This window comes from Tenrec ecaudatus, chromosome 11, assembly GCF_050624435.1.
Source record: "Tenrec ecaudatus isolate mTenEca1 chromosome 11, mTenEca1.hap1, whole genome shotgun sequence".
NCBI classification, from domain to species: domain Eukaryota; kingdom Metazoa; phylum Chordata; class Mammalia; order Afrosoricida; family Tenrecidae; genus Tenrec; species Tenrec ecaudatus.
The window spans coordinates 68,153,233-68,169,591 of NC_134540.1; the positions used below are offsets into that span (position 1 = coordinate 68,153,233).

General features: G+C 47.1%; 1 pseudogene; it reads left to right on the top strand.

Annotated features, from left to right (window-relative positions):
* The first annotated feature begins 14,306 nt into the window (after window positions 1–14,306).
* On the top strand, window positions 14,307–15,366 carry LOC142460963 (ataxin-3 pseudogene; annotated as a pseudogene).
* Window positions 15,367–16,359: the final 993 nt, after the last annotated feature.

Here is a 16,359-nt window from a genome sequence, read left to right on the forward strand (position 1 = left end):
CCTTCTCCAAAATAAACAAGGCTTTCCTTTGTGGGCCTAATAAGAGGCTGGACCACAGCTAAGGCAACTTCTAAGATGCTGACTCTCCTGAGTGCTGAGGTAACTGGAGCCCCCAGGAAAAAGCTGCTTACACAAGGGAGCCGTCAGAAAACATTGCCATTCCCAGGTCTGGAGGGTGGGCCACCGCCTCCAGTGTGCCCAGGCAGGGGCACTACCTAACCGCCACGGCTGCCCTTGCGGGGGGGCTGGCTGCCCCCAGAGGCCAGAGAGAGCCTCGGAAGGGCCTGGCTGCGGAACGGTTGGAAGATCCGGCTAAGGATGGAACACGTGACCATAACATTGCTCATCGAGAATCCCAAACAGTGGTCGCTTTGGGTGTCAAACTTCTCACATACGACCTTGGTCTCACTAGCACGTCTCCTTTCCCCCATCCCCAAGACCCACTGGAATCCGTCTGCCGAACTTCACAGCGGTGGGGGAGTGGGGACTTTCACCAAGCCGGGAGGCCCCGCCTAGGGCGGTTCAGAAGGCCCGGTCCCTTTCAACAGCCACGTTTGGGAGGGAAAAGGAAACCGAGGAGGCGACAAGCGCCAGGTGGGCACGTACTCTCCGCAGTGCAGTCTCCAAGAGGCTCGCTGCTAGGGGTCCTCAACCTTCCGAAAACCACGACCCTTTAATACAGTTCCTGGTGTTGTAGTGACCCCGTATGTGGGCTTATCTGCATGTGGGTGGACCCGCCTGGAGACATAGAGGAGCCGATAGATGGTCTTAGGCGACCCCCAAAGGGTCGTGACCCCCAGGTTGGGAACTGCTGCGACTCTAGCAGATGATAAGGAAATACTCCATTCCTGCCAGTCTGCAGTTCAGTGGGAGGCGGGAGGATGGGAAGAAAGGTAGGGTGAGGAGAAGGAAGTGGGCTACCACCCCGGCAGGGGTTTCAGATGCTCAGGGTTCCCAAGGCGGAGGAGCCTGGGGTTCAGTCCCCTTTGGGTGCCTGGAGGCAGGGGCTGGGCACCTGCCATCAAGAAATACCCAGGAAGGCCCGTAGGAGCGCACTGAAGCTCAGTGCTCCTCATACATGTTTCAGAACCACCCTGCACACACGCATACAGAAAAACTGAAGCTGAGACACAAAGGCAGTTTCTCTTCACTGCAGGGGGATTTGAAAAAAAAGGCTTCATTTGGAAAACCAAATTTTAACAGATGAAAAGCAATTATTTGGATGTCCCTGCTCCCAAACGCCAAAAAAAAAACAAAACAAACACACCCACGTTGGATTCCCTATGTGAAAAGGCTGAGCAGGAACTGGGTTTCATTTTTATACTTTCCTGAGACGCACATGACAGAAAGCTATTTCTGTACAACATTAGGTCTGAATTCAACAAGTGACGGTATTTGGGTGGAAATGGGAGGGGAGGGAGAGCAGAGGGCAGGGCTTTGATACTGGTCTGAACTGTTGAATGCTCAGAAGATCCTCGGAGATGCAAACACCTCCCCCCTACCCCACCCAAATAATGCACGATTTAAAATTCCATTAAAAAAATAACAGAATAAAGACTTCAGCACCCTGGGACAGACACCTCACTGAAGAGCTGGGAACAATGGAGAGTGGGCCAGAGTTTGCCACTGTATTTCAGTGTCATTTAGCATGCATTTCAGTAAAGAAAGGAGGAACTCAGTCCCATTTTTTTTTTTTTTTTTGTCTAGGAAAGACAATGACTCCAACTCTTGAGTTCAGAAGAATAGAGGGAAATCATCGGTAATAAGAGCTAATAATTTTCAAGCATGTACCACGTCACAAAGAGTCCTAGGGGGGTTATGGGTCATGCATTGGGCTGCGAAGCATAAAGCTAGCAGTCTGGACCCACTTGGTACTGAGAGAGAAAGATGAGGCTTTGCGCAACGGGAGTTACAGCCTCAGAGACCTGCAGGGGCAGGGTTCTACCCTAGCTATAGGGTCACGATGAGTCCGTATCCACTCGATGGCAGTGAGTTTAGTTCTTTGCTTATGTTTTTGTCTTACCATGTGACATTAGCTTATTTCAGCCTCCCAATGGCTCTCTGTAGAATTAAGAGTCTCACTGTGCCAGCAGGAACTAAGGTCCTGAGAGGTAACCCCTACCCATTAGCTCACCCCCACCCCACAGGGCTCCTTACGGGTCAATAGGGTAGAACTTGAAGCTTAGACCACTAGCGTCTCAGCCCATCTGAGCCCTTGGTGCTGATTTGGAGTCAGAGGATTTCAAGGGACAGAGCAGAGCTGCCCCACAGGGTTTCCTAGGCTGCACTCTACAGGAGCAGGTCACCGGCCTTGTCGCCCATGCAGCCACTGGGTGGGTTTGAACTGACAACTTTTTGGTTTGGCCACAAGGGCTCTTCTCAGCCCCATAAGCCACTATAAACACTTCCATTCTAGCCCCAGGAAGGGAACATGGGGAACCTGCTTTTTCCATTTTTTGTAATCATTAACCTCCAGCCGAGCACGCGTCCTCCCCAGGCATGTGCTTTGAATTAAGATTAAACTAGAGACGATGCACCGCCTCTCACTGGGCTAGTGGGCACCATGCCTCCTGGGAAGAAGCAGCTGTTCAAACTGCGATTTTAACTCCCGACCTGCCGCCCAGTCAAACTAGTTAAGAAGAGAATACAAATTATGTCTGGGGTTAATATGACCTATCTTCTTTAGTTTACTAGCTTCTCTAGTAGTGACATCATTTTGGCATCACAGTGAAATAGCAGGTGGCTTTCTGTCAGCAAGTCCCACAGACAAGGGCATAAGGAGCTCCAGCAATTCTGTTTCTGGAAAATCCAGTGGGAGGAGAGTCGGGGAGAACGCAGGGGGAGACACGCAGAGGCCTGCTTCTTCCAAACTTCCCATGGATCTCCCCTGGGTGCCTGAACTGAGTGAGCACAGTACTGAGCCCCACACCTGGAGGAGCTTACCTGGAAATCTGTGTGTTTGGGAGCCCTGGTGGCACAGTGTTTGGTAAAAGTGCTGAGCTGATAACCGAAAAGCCAGTGGGTAGAACCTCCCAGTCACACCAGGAGAGAGATGAAGTCGGCTTCTTTAAAGGCTTACAGCCTGGCGCCAATTAAGTCCACATGGAAGAAGCGCCCCAGCCTGTGTGATCCAAGGATGGTAAATAATAAAAGCCGAATCGTAAGGAGGGAAGAGTATCATAGCTTTAATTCTGAACATCCCATTTGCAGAAAGCTATGGATGACAGTGAAAAGTCTAAAATCCACTTGCAAGGTCCACCCATGGATTAAGCCTCTGGTGAATCCCTTCTGACCACAGTCCAGGCATGTAAATAGCCCGCTGTCAGACAGAGAGCATGGTAGACTCAAGTATGGCAGATGTAGTTAGGTTGAAATGTAATTTGATCTTATCATTTGATCCCTTTGACCCACTTAAAAATTGTTTTTATGTTTTCTGCTTTTTTTTTTTTAATTGAGGTTTTCCTATGTTTTGTCTATTCACTGTTTGGGTTTTTTTTTTTTTTGTTTGTTTGTTTGCTTCCAGTTTGTGTCTTGGATGATTTTCTTATATATGAAATACAAGGGTGGAGAGCAAATGCCTTGAGAATGATTGGGGCAGGGAATGTATGGATGTGCTTTATACAATTGATGTATGTATATGTATGGAGTGTGGTAAGAGTTGTATGAGTCCCTAATAAAATGTAAAAGAAGAAAAGAGAAAAAAATGATTAGGGCAAAGACTGTACAGATGTGCTTTATACAATTGATGTATGTATATATATGAACGGTGAAAAGAATTGTATGAGCCCCAATAAATTGTTAAAATTAAAAAAAAAAAAAGAAACTGTGAAGGCAGTTATCAGAGGTAAAAAAAAAAAAAAAAGAAATACAAGGTAAGTAAATATATAAAGATAGTAACAGGATTAATAATTACCTAGGGGCATGGCAAGGGAGGCTGGGTGGGGCAACTAACATCAATTAGTAAAAGCAAAAATGTTCTGAAATTATTTGTGGGGATGAAAGCACAACTCTTCTTAATATGTATGCATGATTAAATTGTATGATATATAAAGACTATGCCAATAAAACTATTTGGAAAGAAAAAAAAAGAAAGCTTTGAAAACCCTAAGTTCTACACTGTCCTGTAGGATTCCTCTGAACTGGAATTATCTCTCATCAATTTATAGTGTACCCACTATAAAGGAGTTAATAAGCCATCAGGTAGTGATTAAGTGCTATCAGGCATGGGTGTCCTGCTGTGCAGTGTTGGCTGAGCAGTCTTGGCGATCATCTGAGTTAAAATCGATCAGGAAGAAGGAGCCAAGGAAAAAAGAATTATTGGAAGAAAAATTCTGGTCAGAGGATGAAAAGAAACAAACTCACAGCCTCCGAGCAATCTTGTAGGCCAGAGCAGAACTGCCCCTGCGGGAGCAACAAAAGTAGAACGTTTCAACTTTCTCCTGCGGAGTGGTGGATGGATTAGAACTGCTGACTGGTGTAACCCCCTGAAGCCACCAGTCAGGGGGAATACTAACTGAAAAGGCTGTTCAAGAGCTGGAAAGAAGAAGGCCCGCGTAGCTGGAATAGCCGGAGTAAGACACGAGAGGCAAAGATGGAGGGCGAGGCCTCCTTGGTGAGGAACGGGAAGTCACTGGAGGATTTGAAGCAAGGGACCATAGTATCAGATTCACATTTAAAATGTTCACTCTCGCTATGACTTTAGAAGTAGCTGTGACACATGTGCCACGTGAGTGTTCATCTGTAGGTGAAGGAAGCTTACTTAACCAAAGTCTCCGCTCCGTCTTTCTGCTATCACCCATGTACCCGACTTGCTAGTGTATAAAGATTGAAACTTTATGACTACTTCTGACTTTGTAGATCACTACACCTTTCCCAATGATTATCTGGAAATTGTTTCTAAAGATAATATCTGCAAATATAATTATTGTTAGTTTTCAAAATAATTGTGTTCTACTCATTAGGAATAGAAATGGAGCCCTGGCGGCTTAGTACAGTGGTTCTCAACCTGTGGGTCGTGACCCCTTTGGGGGTCAAACGACCTTTCACAAGGGTTGCCCGATTCATAACAGTAGCAAAATTACAGTTATTAAGTAGCAAGGAAATAATTTTACTGTTGGGGGGGGGGGTTACCACAACATGAGGAACTGTATTAAAGGGTTGAGGCATTAGGAAGGTTGGGAACCACTGGTTTAATAGGATATGCATTGGGTGCTAACTACAAGGTCAGCAGTTCAAAACCAGTAGCTGCTCATAGGGAGAAAGACGAGGCTTTCTATTCCCGTACAGAGTTCAATCTCAGAAACTCACAGGGACAGTTTTACTCTCCCCCATAGGGTCGGAATTGGCTCGATATCTGTGAGGTTTTCAACATTTATTTATTTACTTACTTTTTAAGAAAACCACTCAGAATAATATTTTCTATACAATTTCTTGCTCACTTCCCAAATGCATTTGGGACTAGTTATGATAAAGCCATTGAGCAATGGGATGGATAACTTAGAGTTAGCAGTAGGAAATATTATGGTTGTTGAAAAAGAGAACTACAAAACAATGGCATTTTTCCATGAGCTTCTGAAACTCCTTGGTAGATTGTGGGAGAAAGACAGGGCTTTCTATGACCATAAAGAGTTACAGTCTCAGAAACCCACAGGGTCAATTCTACCCTGTCCTATAGGGTCGCTATGGATTGGCATCGACTCGATGGCAGTGAATGTGGTATACTATAGTACGTGTAAGTGTCATTTTGGAAGATCAAAGCTAACATTCAAGAATTATAAAAGCCCAATTGCCTTTGTGCTAAGGGTGGAGCTTGGCTGCACAGTCTCGCTGTGGGTTTCTTCATAACGGCCTGCACTTTCATGCACTTTGCTGTTTCTCCTCCTCCATTCGTTCCCCCTTGGGCCTCCAGAGAGCCACCCTTTGCCTTCTTTTTCTGCTCACTGGCAGCCCCAGGGAGATCAGGCCCAACGGCAGGAACTGAAAGCACTCAACTTTACCTTGTTCAGCAGTTCCAGCTCTCGCTGTGTCAGTGTGAAGCGTGCCTGTGAGGGGGCGGATGGGGGTCACTGGGGGGCAGGTGTCCAGGAGGAAGCTTACATTTTCATTATTTAATCATTTCCTACAGTGTCATGTGAGGAGCCCTGCGGGCATAGCAGATTTGGAGTTGGGCAACTAACCACAAAGACAGCGGTTCGAAACCTCTAGCCACTCTGGGAGAAAAAGGAGGCTTTCTACTTGAGTAAAGATTTCTAGCCTTGGACACCCCAGGGGCAGTTCTACTCTGGCCTGCAGAGTGCCTGTGAGCCAGAATTGATCCCTTGGCAGTGAGTGTTCTTGAGAGAGAATATAATCGAGTCTACATGCGCGTTTACATCCCCTCTTTCTTTCCTGTCTGGTCAGCAAGCCACTTGGACACACAGCATGAAAGATGAACTTAAAGATGAACTTAGAGCTAGACAAGTGTCTCATGTCTGTCTTTCATCCGCAGCCCTCTTCTGTCTGCTCTACTGCTCACAGCGATATCCCTCCGTAGAAGCTTTTCCCAGTGCCAGACCCAGCACTGCCCCTTATCTCTGTGGTCCAGCTAAAAAAGCAAATGGGAAAATTGTAAAAAAGAAAACTTTTCTATCCTCTCACAGGGTGGATTTTAACGGATCTTTTAAGATTATCTGATGAAATTGCTTGACAGCTAGAAATGTTTTCGTTGTTGCTGCACCTTTTAAAAACTTAGAAAGAGAAAACTGCTCTGTGTGTTTGGTTATCCCATTTTATACTCAAAAGGAACATTCCCATTTACTTTCCCCAACATTTTAATCACATTCACTACCTCCCAGGCTATGTGGCCAGCCTTCACTGGTAACAAAATGTAACAGATTGGCAGCAGATTATGAAAAATGAGTCTGGCAAACATGCGGAGGAATTTTCGGAGCAAGGGGGGCGGAGCTGCTTTAGTTCTTTGCTTGGCTTTGGCTCAAGATCGTGGTTTCAAATTGTTATGTTGCCCCAAATTATAAATTGCTTATGTAATTATTGTGCAAAAAGGGCACATTCCTCAATTATTTTTCTTTTCTTTTCATTTGAGCAACTGAGTTTTCAAGGAAAAATCTCAAAGGGGGAAACTTTTAAGTAAATTGCTTAACTGTAAATGGAGCTTTCCAGGTATTCTTAAAAAAAATCTTTGACTCTAAAAGATGAAAAAAAATCATAGCTACACAGTCATTGGTATTCATGGACAAAAACCACATGCGGAATGAAAACAGAACCTTGTCGTGAAAGGGAATGAATGTCTGGGATGTGTTTACTTAGCCGTACTCTTTTTCTTCTTCTTCTACTTCTTTTTCTCGGTAAAGTCTGGTAAGTTCTCTTTCAGCTGCCTCAAAAAAAGGGTACCAGCACTTCGAACTCGCCAACTCCAAGTTAATCACTCTCTCCAAACAAATGGGTGACGCTGAGTGCAACTGGCCTCCCTCTCCTCGCCTCCATTTACCAGCTCCCCTCTCCACTCTCCGCTCTCCACTCTCCCTCCCTCCCTCCCCCTACCACCGAGTCATTCCAACTCTGGGACGGTACCTCTTGATCGGAGCGGGAAGCCTCATCTTTCTCCAGCGGGTCCAGGCTGGTGATGTCAAAACGCAGACCTTGCAAGGTCAGCAGCCCAACGCGTAACCGCTCTGCCACCTTAGTCTACTATAGGGACGTGCCTGGTACCGGACTTGGGGCAGAATCGGGATACCCTAGATGCTAGCTCGCACACCACGGTCTGCGCAGCTACAACAGGGGTGTAAACAACACACGCTCCCTTTTCAGCGTTCTCGGATCCTAAGGACGACCTGCAACAGAGCGCCCAAGTGGCCCGGCGAGACCAGACGAGTGGGCGCAGTCAGGGCGGCCGTCCTGCTGTTGGTCCTGGCCCATCGGGGCAGCAGGACTTCGACTGCAAAGCAGGCAGTCAGCTGGTCGGCCAGGCATTGGCTCCTCGGAGACCAGGTTGCTGGCTGCCAGGACCGTCCTCAGACGCACACTCCGCCGCGCGCGGAAAGTTCTGCGCGTAAAGCAGACCGGTTCCGAGCCTTCCATTCCGAGCCTTCCATCCCCGGAGGCTGTAAACGTCTGCATTTCACCGTGCGCCCGGCCGGGCTCGAGCCGAATGCCCCCTGATGCCCACCTTTACCCAGCTCCACCGAGGCGCACGCCGGCGACCCAGACGAGATGGCAGTACGAAGGGCAGCAGCCAGTGGCTGGGTGGGTGCCCCTGCACCCCACTCCCCTCGCCCCGCAGGGAGGGAGGGAGCAGAGTACAACCCTGCCCAGCGGCCCCCCGCGCCGGGCCCCGCTCCCCGCCGGGCCGCACTCACCTCCTCCCCAGAGCGCCGGGAGCCAGAGCAGCAGAGGCGGCCAGGTCCGCCCCATCGCGGGGCTGCGGACCTGGGAACGCTCGCCCACACCGACTGGCGTCCGGATCGGCGTCGCAGCGGGCTGAAGGCGTCAGGGAAGGGTCCCAGAGCCCGCGGCCCGGGCAGCAGGCGCCGGAGGGGCCGAGTGAAGTGCGGGCCGGAGGAGGCGCGCCGGGGGCCGGGCCCGGCTCCACGGGAGCAGGTTAGGGAGGTGGGGTGAGCGGGAAAGGGGAGGGCAGTGGAGGGGAAGGAAGGGGAGGGGGCTGGCGAAAGGGGGCGGGCCCAGGCGGTTCTCGCTGGGCTGGGACCCAAAATGAGCCGCGAGGGGCGGGGACGGGAGAGGACCGCGGTGGCCGCTCGCCGGAGGCTGGCTGGGGAGGGAAGGGGCGTGCGGGGCCGGGGGCTGCCCGGAGCCGGCCGCGAGGAGGGCGAAGGCGGAGTTGGCTGGAAGAGAGGCAGGGAATTGGAAAGTGGAGCTTGGGAGATCTCGGGGCTTTACTGCTGCGTGGGTCCCACGTCCAACACAGCTGGATGGGAGCGAAGGAATGCGGGGGGAGGGGACGCGGGGTGGTGTTGGAAAGGAGCACTGGGCGCCCGAGGCAGCCACCTCCCAGACCGGAGGCGACAATCCAGCTTCTCCCCCCGCATTCCTAGCGTCGCTGACTGCGACCACGCTCCGGGAGGTCAAAATCACTGTGACAGCGCTCCCTGCTGATCGCCCCTGTGCTTCAGCCTCCTGGGTCTTGGGCCTGCGGTGTGGGACCAAATCCTGCGCCCAAGAAGTCCTGTTTTCCTGCGGAGGGGGCGCATCCAGCAGCCCTTTGGGTGAAGAACCAGAGGGGAGTGATGGTTATCGAGAGAATTGGCAAGGTGCTGAGCAAGAGCGGCTGGAGGTGGCTCCCCGGAGATTCACAGTGCAGAGACAAGCGCAACTACATCACGCACTGCCAGCACGTCCATCTCCCCGCAGAGCGACCCTGGGAGACAGCGCCAGACTGCCCCTGTGGGTCTCCAAGACGGTACATCTTCTGGGGAGTAGAACGCCCCCCCCCCTCCCCTTGGTAGAGAAAGTGGAGCTGAAAGAGAAAGGAGCGGTCCGCAGAGCTGGAAAGGACTGGGATTTTGAATCAGAAAATCTTACCGTTTATGAGGCCGGGAAGGGCACCGTCTAGAAGAGGAGTGAGTGGTCTTGCAGTCGCGTCAGAAAGGGCATTTCAAGATCCACCCAGAAGCACGATGCTGTCTGTGATGGGTTGTTATCTGTCCCCTTTCAAGGAAATCCAATCAGGGCAACTAGTATTCAGACACATGTACCACCACCAAAGCTGATAATGAGGACATTGAAGAATTCTACCAAGGTGTTCAGTCTGAGATTGATCAAACATGCAACCAAGACACCGTGATCCCTGTTGGCAATTGCTGAATGCCAGAGTTGGATGCAAAGAGGATCTTGGTGATCAAAACTAAGCTGGGGATCGCATGGCAGAATTTTGCAAGACCAGTGACTCATTCATCACAATACACAGAAAATACACAAAATACCATTCATCACAAATACACAGAAATCAAACAGATTACAACTGTGACTGCAACAGTGGGCCCATAGGAGCATTGTTAGGAATGTACTAGGATGTCAGAGGATGGGTCCGTGTTTCCTTCTGTTGTACCTAACTATGGATCAGAACCGACTCGAGGACACCTAACAACAACAGCAAACTGTGGGGAAAGACAATGGAGAAACTCAGTATCAGCAGCTAAAACCAGGCCAGGCGCTGACTGTGGAACAGACCATCAATTGCTCATAAGTAGGTTCAGGTTACAGCTGAAAAAAAAAATGAAAACAAGGCCATGAGAACCACAATACAACCTTGGTTTATCCCACCTGAATTTCGAGAACATCTCAAGAACAGATTTGGTGCACTGACCACTAATGACAGAACCCGATGAGCTGTGGGAGGACATCAAGATCATCTCTCATGATGAAAGCAAAAAGTCCTGTAGAAAACAGGGAACAAAGAAAACATCAGAGTGGATGTCAGAAGAGACTGTGAAACTCGCTCTTACTCACAGAGTAGCTAAAGCAAATAGATGCAATGAAGTTAAAGATCTGAAGAGAAAATGTCAAAGGGCAGCTCGAGAAGAGTTGGTCCAATATAATGAAATATGCATAGCCCTAGAGTTAGAAGACTATAAGGGAAGAACACACCTATCATGCCTTTAAACCGAAAAACTCAAGAAAAAAATTCAAACTTCAAGTTACTAGGTTAAGAAAAAAATTCAAGCTTCGAGTTGCTAGGTTAAAAATTCAAGCTTCTAAATGAAGGGGGAAGTGCAGAGTGGAGAACCAAGGCCCAAGTGTTGGCCAATGGAGATCCCCTCATAGAGGGGTTTAGGAGAGGAGATGGGTTAATTAGGGTGCGAGGTAGTACCAATGAAGAACACAGCTTTCCCCCAGATCCTAGATGCTTCCTCCCCCCAACTACCATGATCCGAATTCTACCTTGCAGGACTGGATAGGGCAGAGGTTGTACACTGGTGCATATGAGGGCTGGAGGCATAGGGAATCCAGGGTGGATGATACCTTCAGGACCAAGGGTGTGAGGGGCGATGCTGAGAGAGTGGAGGGAGAGTGGGTTGGAAAGGGGGAACTGATTACAAGGATCCACATGTGACCTCTTCCCTGGGAGAGGGACAGCAGAGAAGGGGGGCAAGGGAGACTCCGGATAGGGCAAGATATGACAAAATAACGATGTATAACTTACCAAGGGCACATGAGGGAGGGGGGAGAGGGGAGGGAGGGGGTAAAAAAAAAGAGGACCTGATGCAAAGGGCTTAAGTGGATAGCAAATGCTTTGAGAATGATTGGGGCAGGGATTGTATGGATGTGCTTTATACAATTGATGTATGTATATGTATGGATTGTGATAAGAGTTGCATGAGTTCCTAATAAAATGTAAAAAAAGAAAAGAGGAGAAAAAATGATTAGGGCAAAGAATATACAGATGTGCTTTATACAATTGATGTATGTATATGTATGGACTGTGATAAGAGTTGTATGAGCCCCTAATAAATTGTTTTAAAAAAAGAAACAAAAAAAAAATTCAAGCTTCGAGTTGCCAGCTTTGAGTTGCAAAATAGAATGGTGGCATAATAGTTACACATTGGGTTTTGAACCACAAGGTCAGTAGTTCAAAACCATCAACCACTCCTTGGGAGAAAGACAAGGCTTTTTTCTCTCAAAAAGTGTTACAGTCTTGGAAACTCGCAGGGCAGTTCTATCTACCCTGTCCTGTAAGGACTCTATGAGTCAGAATGGATTTCATAGCAGTGAGTTTGGTTTTTGTTTATATGAGCAAGGTATGGAATGGTGCTGGAAGCATTAAAAGATGATGGCAAGAATACATAAAGTCACAGTACCAAAAAGAACTAGTTTACATTGCACTATTTCAGGAGATAGCACGTAAGCCAGAACCAGTGGTGCTGAAGGAAGAAGTTAAAGCTGGACTGAGAGCATCAGCTAAAAACAAGGCTCCAGGAGTTGATAGAAGACTCACTGAAATGTTTCCACAAACTAATGAAGCACTGGAAGCACTCTCTCATCTATGCCACGAAATGTGGAAAACAGCTACTTTGCCAACTGACTGGAAGAGATCCACATTTGTGCCCATTCCAAAGAAAGGCAGCCCAAAAGAATGCTCAAATCATAGAACAATGGTAAAATATGGTGAAGACCATCCAATAAGTTGACAGGGAACTTGCCAGAGGTTCAGACTAGATTCAGAAGAGGACATGGAACAAGGGATGACATTACTGATATCAGATGCATCTTGGCTCAAAGCAGAGAAGGCCAGAGAGATTTTACTTGTGTTTTATTGACTGTGCAAAGGCATTGAACTGTGTGGCTCATGTATGCCTTTGGAAAGATCTGTAAGCCCCCTTATAGATGTGCATTGGAAAATACATTCACTCTCTTGGTCCTGACGCAGGGACAAAGAGCCCCTGTGCCCCACTGTCTTTAATATTTTGCATAATCGCAAAGTCACTCCTGAGTGTTGGGGACACTTGTACCCTGACAGAAGTCATCAGAGAAGCTGGATTATATGAAGAAGAATGTGGCAACAGGATTGGAGGATGATATATTAATAACCTGAGATGTGCAAATGATACAACCTTGCTATTTCTTCATCCAATTAGATGATCATGTGGTTCTTTTCCTTTGCTCTATTGATTGTAGTGTATCATGTTTATTGATTTTCTAATGCCAAACTGTGTTAGTTAGGGTAGAATACAGAAACAAATTCAAGGATACTCATAAGTGTATAAGAAAGAGCTTTATATAAAAGAATAATTGTGTATTGAGAAAAAATTCCAGCCCAGTCCAGATCAAGTCCCTAAGTCTGATATTAGCCCTTATGGCTGATACCAGCCTACAAATTCATCTTCAGACTTACACAACACATGCAATGCCACTGAGCGCAGTATGATCACAGGCAAGTGAGTGGAAAGTGTTGTGGATCCAGTGGCGGTGGAAGCATCTCAGTGCTGGTGTGGGTCTGTCTCCACGTGGCTACTCCAGTTCCTGAGCTCTGGCTTCTATCAAGGTAGCTTCATGTGGCTTATCATCAGGAATACCAAGCAGAGAGAGCGGTGAAGCAGAGTTTGTGTGTCTCACCTTCTGGAAGGATGATAGGAATTCTCAGAATCCTCAGGAGAAGGCCATGCCCACACAGAGGCCTCATTGGCTGTGGCCTGATTGACAGGCTAGACTCCACCCCTTCACTAGTTGACAGATTATGTAACTGCAAAGCATCCTTGCATTCTGGAATAAATACCATTTGATTCAGATATATGACTCTCTTAATAGGATGTTGGAGTTGTTTGCTAGCATTATTTTTTGAGGATTTTTGCATCTGTATTCATAAGAGATATTCTGTCATTTATTTTTTGTGTGTGTGTGAGGTCTTATGAGGCTATGTTTTCCCTCACAGTTTTATTGGCACCTAATCCACGCATCATACAATTCAGTTGTATCAAGATCAATTGTACAATCTTTACCACAGTCAATTTCAGAACATTTTCTTTCTTCTCCTCTCTCCCCATTAAATTGCCTTTAAGATGAGTTGTGTAATCACATTCAGTTTCAGTGCCCCGTCGCCCTCTAACCTTCGTTGCTTACTCCTGAAGCCCCTCCTCATCTCTCCTTCTCCCCACACCCCTGCAAACCCTTGCATCAGGCTTTATCTCTAATCATCCACTCCTGTGTTTCACAAAGTGGGTAAACCCAAAAGAACCAATAAAGAACAAAAACAAAATAAAGTGGTAAAGATAAAACAATAGTAACATAAAGATTAAAAATACAAGCAATGAATAAGACAGAAAAGATCACCATCAATATTTTAAAATCCAGGGAAGAAGTTTTCATCGTGAAATAAGCAAGAGATCCTTGCACCTAGAACAAATGGGTCTAGAGGGAGGTCAACTGATCAAATATCAAGATTGATCCAGCATAATCAGACTTACATTGATCTATGTTTGATAGTAAGGCTGTTTCAGAGTTTTGCCTGTGACTAGAAGGGATCTCAGACACTATTCTGATTGATAGCTCTCTTAATCACACTTTGCTATAATACCCTTATCTTCAATGATCATTTCATGAAGATGAGTATGGAGCAGGGCCATGTGATCAGAACTAACTGGTCTTGGACTGAGGCTAGACTTAAGTAGGAGCACAGAGTCCATCTGCTTGTCCATGGCATATGCACAAGGGAGGCCTACTTTGGTGGTCATCTTATGACAAAATCAAACCCCTGTAGGACCAGCTACACTAGCACCAGCAACAAACCAACCAGCAAACAAACAAATGGGGGTGGGGAGAAATATAAAACAAAATTTAAAAACAAGTCAACAGAAAACATGGAGTCCATCTTCCATGAGAAAAAGGCTCACTGTGTGCTCAGCATTGCCTGAACCATCTGCTACACGGGGGATCTTTGTGCCCATGGAGTTGTCCTCCATGGCCCATCAGCTGGATGCAGAGGAGAGGCTCAGTGAAGACTCTAGTGAAGACAACCACGTGTTTTACAGCAGCCTTCTGCAACCATGGATGACAGCGGTTTTTTTCTCGATTCAGGTGTTAAGAAATGCCTCGAAAGTTTGAGATAGATCTAATCTTGTTCAACAGTCCAGGGTAGCAGAGGTTGAGGATCGATCTTATAAATGAAAGATCAATTTATATGCGATTATAAAGAACACTGGTTTACAGTTGGAAAATTAGGAAAACAGTGGTTTACTCTCTTGACTGGTCGAGAATTAATATCAGATACATACCTAACTGTCTTCCTGGCTCAATCACCACAGGGAGGTTATTCTTTATTTGTTGTGGAGGGTGGTCTGCCAGGTGGTGAAGCTGACCAACTCCTGTAGATGATCAGGGTCCAACAGATGCATCGACCAAAACGTATTGGAGAAGAATTGGCACAACTGAAAGACCTGAGAGTCCAGAAAACAGCCTGGACGGAGTCTTGGAAACAGATGCTGGGCCAGGAATATTAGGTGAAGATGAGGAGCCATTGCAAAAGGCCCTGTCACTCAGTGGCCATGAAATCGACAAGGAAGACGAAGAAACCCATCTCTGCAGGGCGGATCAGCTCAGAAATATAGCTCAAGATACTGCACAGGCAGTGGGTACAACTCTTGGTTCAGAAAAGCTGCAGAAGAGAAACCTACTTTGAAAAGCCATAACAGCAGCAGTAGCAGCAACAGCGGTGGAACTGCCTGAATCAGTTCCACTTGCAAGTGAAATACCAACTACAAGTTCAGGAGCATTTGACAGAGACCCAATTGATGCCATGAGTGAAGAAGACAAGGTTCAAGTGGCTTTGAAACCGTTAGAAATAATTTGAAAATAGAAACCGTTAGAAATAATTTGAAAACAGAAGGAGAAAAATCACAAGGCCTTTTACAAACCTCTTAAGATATTCATACTTTCCAGGGTTATCCTGTGTGATTACAACATAGGGATTTTTGGTTTTGGGGTCCTCCCCCACCCCAGTAATTTGTCAAAGAGAACAATGTACAACAGAGAAAATAAGACTTGTGGGTGGTTTGCAAGCAAAATGGTGGGAAAGTGGGAGAATGCATCAGTCGTAGGACTATTTAATGATCCTCCAAATACCAAAGAAGCTTTCAGCAATTAAGGAAATTCAAAGTGGTTTCCTAAAAACAAACAAACAAGAAAACATGCTGTGGTAGTTACATAAGCGTTTGTCAACTTGAGAGGATTAAGAGAGAAGGGATGGAGTCTAGCCTGTCAATCAGGTCAAAGCCAATGAGACCTCTGTGTGTCTCCCGACAATTCTGGGAACTGGCATTCCTCCCTGGAGGCAGGAGACACACACTCTCTCTCTGCTGACTCCCTGGGAGACATTGCAGCTGACAAGACACATGGAACCTCGCTAGTGCCCTGAACTGGAGGAACTACATAGAGACCCCTGGTAGTGCTGAGATATTTACAACACCCCTGGATCCTTAAGACTTCCCACCCACTGGACTACTATAGGTAGGTTAATTGTGCCAACCTGGCCAATCAGAACATGTGGGATTAATTAGGTCGCATTTGATTGGAGGGCAAAGAGATAAAGGGCTCGACAAGCACCACCCCTTTCTCTCTTGCTGTCTGGTGTTGGGACCACCATGCCACTGCTTTAGCTAGTTCTCTGGCTCAACTTGTGAGCTACTCTACCTGTGGGACAGCCAACTCATGCATGGTGTAGCTAGACTTTGAGGTTCCTTTGAGACTCTTCCCGCATGCTGCTGGTGTATACATCGCTTGAGCTTGAGGCTGGGGGAATCCTGTTGTCTTACATTGCTTGAGTTTGACATCCCATCGGGGTCTGCTTTGCTAAGCTCCTGAGCTGCTGAGTATTAGTGATCCGCCCTGCTGTTTGCTGCCCATGGCTGGACTACC